At 43.9% G+C, this 8,936-nt stretch overlaps 1 protein-coding gene across 2 annotated transcripts in view; it reads right to left on the bottom strand.

Annotated features, from left to right (window-relative positions):
- The window catches only part of camkv (CaM kinase like vesicle associated), a 101,320-nt gene extending 93,341 nt beyond the window's left edge, over positions 1–7,979 (bottom strand). For both annotated transcript variants that reach the window (XM_033037065.1, XM_033037064.1), the window contains exon 1: positions 7,740–7,979. The gene's annotated coding sequence lies outside the window, so the exon portion shown is untranslated. The remainder of the gene's footprint in view (positions 1–7,739) is intronic.
- Between the last annotated feature and the right edge of the window lie 957 nt (positions 7,980–8,936).

Below are 8,936 nucleotides of genomic sequence, written 5' to 3' on the forward strand. Positions count from 1 at the left end.
TTCCCCCTGGATGGTGGCAATCTAGATGGGGGCAACGGCTGCCACGGGCCTTTATGCAGTGGGGACTTTGAAAATGGCCCCAAAACCTGGCGACTCTTGCATATGGACTCAGTGGGTGTTTCTATACATTCTGTACTTAATCTGGGATTGTATTTACGCAAGGCAATAATCGTACTGACTTGTATGTAAAAAATAATAATTTCACTGTATCTTGCTACTCGTGATAATTAAGGAACCATTGACCATTGATTAGTTTTGGCCAAGTCCATTCACCTGTGTGCATGCAAAGCAAAAATAATTATCTCATATGTAATATTTTATTAAAGTTCCTGCTCAATAATATTCTGTTACATCCTGCCCTCCACTAATTCTTGTTATAGATTGAAAACAGTAGTGACAATGACACCCTCCGTTGATCAATCAAGAAGAAAGCGAATGATGGCTTTTCAGCTCTGTATGATACAGGGGAAAAAAATCTAAATGCTTATAAGTAATAGAAGGCAAAAGCAGCAGGGCTCCTGCAGCTACTGTTAAAGCAATTATATTTTTTTGCACAAGAAAGTATGTTGTGAGTCATTGTCTGATACAATTTTGGTTTAATTTATTCTCCTCGTTTGTCTCATCTCAGTTTTGTTAAATTAACCCACCGATCGTCCTATTCAATTCCACTGCCTGCTACGATACTGCTGCCTTGTTACGGGAGAAAGGTCAGTCCTTTGTTCAGCTGCTGACCTCAGGAGAGGACTATGCAGGGACAACTCATACCATGGTGTAGGGTACACAAGTAAAATATGCTATGTAAAAAACGAATTAAAAAAATTTAAAACAAATTGAATAACTTAAAAACATTTCAAAATCCCCAGGCTTTTTATAGGTATGTTACACAGAGTGGTGGGGGCCTGGAATACATTGCCAGGGGTGGTGGTGGAGGCAGATCCGATTGTGGTGCTTAAAACGCATTTAGAAAGGCACATGGAATAGAGCGATATGGATCATGTACAGGCAGATGAGATCAGTTTAACTTGGCTTCATGTTCAGCACGAACAATGTGGGCTGAAGGGCCAGTTCCTGTGCTGCACTGTTCTACATTCTATGTTAACTATTTTGCCATTTAAGCCTATCGCATGGACAATTGTTTCACAGAAGGAAGCTTATGTCTTGACATACACATGGTGTTTAATGTTGGGGAAGTGGGCACAATGTTGGGGAAAGTGTCGGAAAGAGGTCAGGCATTTTTCTAGTGTTGCTGGTGGGGGAGCAGTGACAAAAATTGGCGCATTTTTGTACAAATATTGACACAATTTCTGTACAATTCCACGTGCTGCACTGTGCAGAGACATTCAAGACAAGAATGTCACCATAAGAATGGATTGCCGCAATGGACTCCAGTAATGGATTTGTCTACCCTTTATCCTCAACTTTCATGTCGACTTTGCCATTAGTTCAGCTCTACATCATAAGCAGCCGTAGAATCACACAGCACGCAAACAGGTCCTTTGATCCAACTCATCCATGCCGACCAAAATGCCCCATCCAATCTAGTCTTGTTTGCCTCACGCCTATCCTCTAAACCTTTCCTATCGAAATACCTGTTCAAATGTCTTTCAATTGTTGTTAATGCACCTGCCTCAACTACTTTATCCAGCTTCATCTGGCCATAGTTGAATCATCAATCACACCATTATTCCCAGACACAATATTCGGTTCTATTGTGTAGACCAAGCCTCTTGTAAAACTTTATTCTGAATTGAAGTCTCGAGGCTGCTGAATAAAAGAGGCCAGTCTTTACTTTTTACTTAAAATTTTGTTCATCTCAAAACATTTAGGTCTCTCCTTCGTGGAAACAAAACATGAGGAAAATAGTCAAAAGACTTGATTTTTCTCAGTATTATTTTTTTTACCCTTTCTGCCTAATTGGCTGGAAAAGGCAGATTGAAGAAGGCAACAGGAATTAACTCATTGTGTAGAAAGCAATACCAAGTACATCTGTCCCAACCAAAGCAAAACACACTTCACCAACCTTTGAAATAAATGGCTTTCTTGAGTTGATCAATGAAAAGGTTCTTTCCTATACATTAAGTTGGTAAATGTTTGAAGCACTTTGAGTATTTGCTAAGTATAGAAAATTAAGGCAATGTGCCACAGAGTGATTGTTAATTATCTGCAATGTGTCAGATTTCACTCGAGAAGCGCAGTCTGTATTCATATAACCAAATTAATAACTCCTCTTTATATATCTGAATTTGCTAATTTACTAAATGTTCAATTAATTGGGCCACCCAGTCTCAGTAGCCCTGACTGTTATATAGGTTGCATAAAATAATAACCTCCTAACCTGTTACTGTTAATAGAAGCCAACTAAAAATGTTTAGAAACCACACTGGGACATTGTTCAAATTGCGTTTGGGCACAGAGAGATTGGGAGGGATTAACTAAGCATTAACCAACCTATCTTGCAAACGCACGGGTTGCTTCATTTAAACATATGCAGATTAAAAATTGCAGTTCCGTTAGACTTTGCAACTAATTCTTGCCAATATTCCCTTCTAAAGTAGGATTGCATAGTTGGAAAAATGTGTCCGATTTGGAATGATGTCACCAAAGACAAATAAAAGCTTACGGAAACACACAGCGCAGTTACACAAACACAACCACATCTTAAAATGTGAATTAAACATCCATTTTAAATGTGCAGAGCACAGACTTGGAGTTTGTCACGATGATTTGTGCAATGTGAAATGTTGAGGTAAATTTCCCTGTTGATCTCTAGCTCATAAATCTCTCTGCAACTGACCGTCGAGTTGGTGATGCTACTGGAGATCGATTGAATTATCCTCTGCAAATCAAGTATTAAATGGTTTGCGTGCGAGTCCAGGTCAAAGCACTAATGAAGGAATCACGCAGGGGATAATAATGTGAGAAACTATAATTGTTCACCCGTGTGTAGTGACAGAGGTGGATGGTCGCTCCCCATGCTCCCTGCCTGACCCTAAGCTGTGACTGAGTTGACCACAGTACCTGTTCCCACCACCGCTCATCTAGCTGAAATGAAACCCAAGCAAATGCCCTTCTTCTATATCAGATGGTAGGAGTTACGAACATTTTAATCACTTGGAATCACTGCGACGCAAATGTAGTTCAGAAAATGTTAAAACCAGGTTGTCTACATACATCTCTCCCACTCTCGACAATTGTCAACGGGCTCAAAGGACAAGGAACGACAATATCCCGAGAAACATATCATGCTTAAAAATAGACACAAAGTGCTGGAGTAACTCAGCAGGTCAGGCAGCATCTCTGGAGAACATGGATAGGTGACGTTTAGGGTCGAGACCCTTCTTCGTCTGAGGTGGAGGATTCTTGACCCAACACATCACCTTTCCATGTCCTCCAGGTATGCTGCGTTCCCGCCGAGTTACTCCAGCATTTAGTGTCTTTTTTTGTAAATCAGCATCTGCAGCTCCTCGTTTCCACAAAATCTTGTTCTTTGTTTGTTAATCTAGTGACACATTGATCTCCCCTTGGCTTCCCCCTGACGGGATGCTCCTTGATCCATCGTTAAAGGCACAATGGAAGTGGGCACTAAAGGTGTGCAGGCCACTGACATCCTCCCATTATCAGCCACCTAACACATTCCATACTGAGGGAGCAATGGTTTCTTCGAATAAACACAGGGAACAGTGAAGGAACAGCCACTGCTGTTCCTTCATTAGAGTCATGCAGCATGGAAACAGGCTCTTCGGTCCAACTTGCCCATGTCGACCAGCATATCTCATCTACACTAGTCCCACCTGCCTGGTTTGGCCCATAACCGCATTGCCACAAAGGGCTGTGGTGGACACGTCAATGGATATTTTTAAGGCAGAGATGGATAAATTCTTGATTTGTATGGGTGTCAGGGGTTATGTGAAAAGGCAAGAGAATGGAATTGAGAGGGAAAGATAGATCAGCCATGATTGAAGGGCAGAGCAGACTTGATGGGTCAAATGGCCCAATTCTGCTTCTATAACTTATGAAGATAACCTTTTTAAACCTATTCTATCCATGTACCTGGCCAAATGTCTCGTGAACTTTATAATGATACCTGGCTCAACTATCTCCGGCGACAGCTCTTTCCTTATACCCACCACCATTGTGTAAAAATGTTATCCCTCAGGACCATATTAAACCCCCCCCCTCCCTTCAAGCTTATGTCCTCTATACAATTCCCCTCCCCGGGTAAAATGTTCATTTACCCTATCTATTCCTCTCACAATCTTGTACTCTATCTAATAGAATATAGACGTATTTCGATTTCCTCTCCACCTGTCCCTTTCTCCAACAATGGTCTAAGGCAATCTTGGTGCCTGTTTCAGGTCGAACCCCTTCTTCAGCCTTGGCTTGATCGACACACCGTTGTTCTGAATGCTTTATATTCCACCTTTATATCTATGACTGGGTCAGATTCTTCCTCACTTACTGCTGAAATCCCCAATCGTACCTGCACCTCTAGCCCTTCCATCCAGTCCTGGTCTGTGGCCTGTGAACCCCCACCCCTCTTTGTAAATGTGCAACTACACAAAACCCTACCGCCCTGGTCCCATTCTAACTCCCATTTACCCTGCCACTGGCTCCCAGTTATATTACACCAAATCCTTATTGCCTAGTCCCACCATGCCCTCTGTGGCCCTCCCTGACAGAACATAGAACATTGAACAATGCAGCGCAAGAACAGGCCCTTCGGCCCACAATGTCTGTGCCCAGCATGATGCCAAGGCCATCTCTTATCCACCTGCGCACAATCCAATATACCACCATTCCCTGCTTATACATATACTTGGCCAAAAGCCTCTTAAATACTGCTATCGTACCTCCGTCAACCACCAACCCTGGCAGCGTGGTCCAGGCACTCACCAACCCTGGCAGCGTGGTCCAGGCACTCACCAACCCTGGCAGCGTGGTCCAGGCACTCATCACCCTCAGAGTAAACAAGTTGCCCCACACATCTCCTTTAAACTTTGCCCCTGTCCCTCTATCCCTCCAGTTTGTGCCTCATGAAGAATTATTAGCCCAACCACCCTGAGCCCTGCCTATAGTTGCCAAAAACTCTGGGATTCCTCTCTTAAAACTGCCCAAAGCCTTTAACACCCGCCTCTTTGACCAAGTCTGTCCTCTGCGCTTTCCGATGGGTTGGATAGCACCCCTGCCGCGTGCTTTGGAACTTGTTGCGACCGCGGGGAAAGGCGCTACATAAATGCAAGTTGTATTTTTTGTTGTAAACAAAGCTGGTTCGGATGTACACAGACAGCGCATTTTGACACCTCCAATCGGGATTTGCATCAGTTTTCCAACGGTTCCTTTCACCACTGAGAGTTTAAATATCTGTCGCCTTTGCCAATGCGGAGGAGAGATTCACACCATCAAAAGATTTATCCCAGCGTTGGCATTTTGTTCCGTGTTGGACGGACAGATACGGTGCGATGCAAAGTCACGACACACGGGGTGCACATTTGGGGATGGGAGGTGGGATGGAGGGGAAGCATGTGCACTTCCCACTGTATATGACCAACAACAACTTCCTTACACGACAGAACAAGCGGCACGCTGCTGGAAGATATATCTGGCACTATAAAATTTTCCGCCGGTTTGAAATCCACAAAATGTGTCATGTTAGCGCCGTGGGTTTAAACATCAACACCATTGTGCAAGTTATGTGAAGTTACAACACTATATATATATTATTATGTGTTTCAAAACGCGTCTAAATCCTACCGCATGCACTTAAAACGCTTAGGACAATTTTTCTGCGTTTAAAGATGAAACTGCAGTGACAAGTTAAGTCAAGTTATCTTTGAATGGAATAGATGAAACGTTTGATTGAAAAGACAACCCCTTTGGCGGGGGACAAGCGAGACAGTTGGGAAGGGGGAACAATATTTTGTAAAAATCAAGTGCGATAGATAGCGAGGGATTTTAAACTGGAGTGCGCTATCACCGCGGATTACCGATATCTTCACTCGTTTTAAGGGCGCTTTGGATGATTTTCCGAGCATTTGATTTGTACAGGCACCTGGGATAGAGGGGTGAAACGCACCTTGGACTCCCGATTAGTATCAGGGTCCCGACCCTAAACGTTGCTTGTGGAGAAAGGAACTGAAGGTGCTGGTTTAAACTGAAGATGGACACAAAACGCTGGAGTAACTCAGCGGGCCAGACAGCATCTGTGGAGACAAGGAATAGGTGACGTTTCGGGTCGAGACACTTCTTCAGACTCCATTTCCCTCCACAGATGCTGCCTGACCCGCTGAGTTCCTCCAGCATTTTGCGTTTTGCTCGCGATTCCTGCATCTGCAATTCATTTGTGTCCATCAGTCCGTATAATCTCTGAAAAAACAAGCCCATCACCTAACCCAAGGGGTCGTCAAAACGGTTCCGATCCACATAGCCGCAGTGTTATGCAATAATGGGAAAAGGGGAATTTATAATGGCGCGTTATGCAAGAAGGGGAATTAGAACATGAGTTTATTGCATGCTTGATTACTATATCATTGTGTGTATTGCGTTTACAGGTCTGTTAGTTAAACTGCTGCAAATTGTTCATTTCATTGTTCGGCACCAAACGACATTACACCAAAAGACAGCGAATCACTTTTGACTCTTGAAGAGTCTATTTTACAAAAATAAGACACCGTGTCGGAGTAATTCCGCGGGACAGGCAGCATCTCTGGAGAACATGGATATACGACGTTAGGGGGATCGAAGCACTTCTTCAGACCCGACACGTCGCCTATCCGTGTCTCTCCAGAGATGCTGCCTGACCCGCTGAGTCGCCCCAGCACTTTGTGTGTGTGTGTGTGTGTGTGTGTGTGTGTGTGTTTTATATAAACCCGCATCTGCAGTCCCTCGTGTCCATAGACTGTCTTAAACGTTGTTTCAAATTGAATGACTGAAGTTTTGAGCGAGAATGCCAGCGAGATGCGGCAGAGGTCGTTACATCTCTACGAGCTACAATATTGTCTACTCGTTACATCTCAACTGGATTGTCAAACGATTATTTCAGTCCGCCTTGGAGAGAGGGGGGTGAAACTGACACAAACTGACCGAGCGTAGACACTCTCGCCGTGTTCGTCGCGGAGTAACTGAGAGAGAAAATGCAAAGAACAATCTTTGGCAGACGATGGTGCTGTTTCATGAAGTTGGCAGCTTTAAAAAAAAAAAACCTCAACTAAAACCAGGCACATTTTAAACCCACAAGAGACCAAGTTCTTTTTTTTTCTCCTCCAAAATCGTCTACCAATTCCGTTATTTGAAACAGAAACACCCGCAGTCTCTGGCCCCGAACACTCCACCAAACCAAGCGGACCGTCTCGCTTGCTCAAATTCCTTCCACCTTTTTTTTAAACCCCGCTCTTTGCACCGGGAAAAAAAAGGGGGAAAGATCCACAACTTTATATATATTTTTTAATTTGTTTGCAAATCGCAGGTTAAATATGCAGTCGCGAAGATATAACTAACAACGCGAAGGGAAACCTTCTCCCAACAGAGGTGTCCGCGCAGAGAGGAACAGGAGTCTTTCTTGAACAAGAGAAGAAAAATAGCCCTGACTGCAAGCAACACAGAAATACATTCACAAGAAACTGACCTGAAACAGGTCAAATTACATTTGTTTTGGCTGCTTCAAAATCAAATTACTAGTCAAATTTCACCAGACCTAATAAATAACAGTGGTGATGTTAACACGACTGTACAACAGTACTCACTTAATCCTCCTTGCGCTCGGAAAGGAGTTGTCTTATCCCGCTGCTCTGGTTCGAGTTAAGGTTAGCGTGCCACAAGGTAGCTCGATTCAATGTAAAGAAAGAAAGCAAGTTTGTCGTGTGTCCAAGCAGTTCACCGGCTTGTGGTGGAAGGCGCGGCGCTTCGAGTGGCACATGAGCAGCCAGCCAGCCAGCCCTGCGCTCCGCAGCCAGCGCTGGGCTCAGATATTGCCAGTGGCACACTGGGGGAAGAGGAGGGTCCACACAGCGACCGGCAGCAGGGCTGGGAGAGAACAGCGCGGAGTGGCGGTGGGAGGGGTGGGATGGATACCGGGGCGGATACACCGCGCCTGGCATTGATATAGCAGCCCAGTACTGATACAGCACTGATACGCCAGCCCAGTACTGATACAGCACTGATACGCCAGCCCAGTACTGACACGCCATGCCCTGTACTGACATACCACGGCCAGTACTGATAAACCACCGATACAGTTTAGAAGGATGAGAGGGTATCTCATTGAAACTTACCGAATAGCGAATAGAGTGAATGTGGAGAGGATGTTTCCACTAGTGGGAGAGTCTAGGACAAGGGGCCATAGTGTCAGAATCAATTTATAAAGGAGATGGGAAGGAATTTATTTGGTCAGTGGGTGGTGAATCTGTGGAATTAATTGCCACCGATGGCTGTGGAGACCAAGACTTTGAGTATTGTTAAGGCGGAGATTGAGAGATACTTGATTAGTAAGAGTGTCAAGGATTATGGGGAGAAGGCAGGTGAATGAGGTTGAGAGGGAAAGATAGATCAACCAGAATTGAATTGTGGAGCAAACTCGAAGAGCCGAATGGCCTACTTCCGCAACTATGACATATGAAGTTATGATTGAAGAAGCAATCTTAAGGGGATTGAAAATCTGACCCAAGTTTATCATCTATTCTTAATCACGTTAATTACTGTCACAAGGAAGATGCTTTCCCTACGTTTCAATGAATGTTTGGTCTTTATCAAGATAGGTTAAGTGTCACTACTAAGTGTCAACACTTCTAGATAAAGGTACAAGGTCAAGATGTACATATTTAAATGTATGATATTGATACAAGGTCAAGACGCACACTTTTAGATATAGCATATAGGTACAATGTCAGGTCTGTATGCTTTGTTGATATAGGATATATGTACAATGTCAACACATGTTCGTT

The sequence above is a fragment of the Amblyraja radiata genome, chromosome 18 (assembly GCF_010909765.2).
Source record: "Amblyraja radiata isolate CabotCenter1 chromosome 18, sAmbRad1.1.pri, whole genome shotgun sequence".
Lineage (NCBI taxonomy): Eukaryota > Metazoa > Chordata > Chondrichthyes > Rajiformes > Rajidae > Amblyraja > Amblyraja radiata.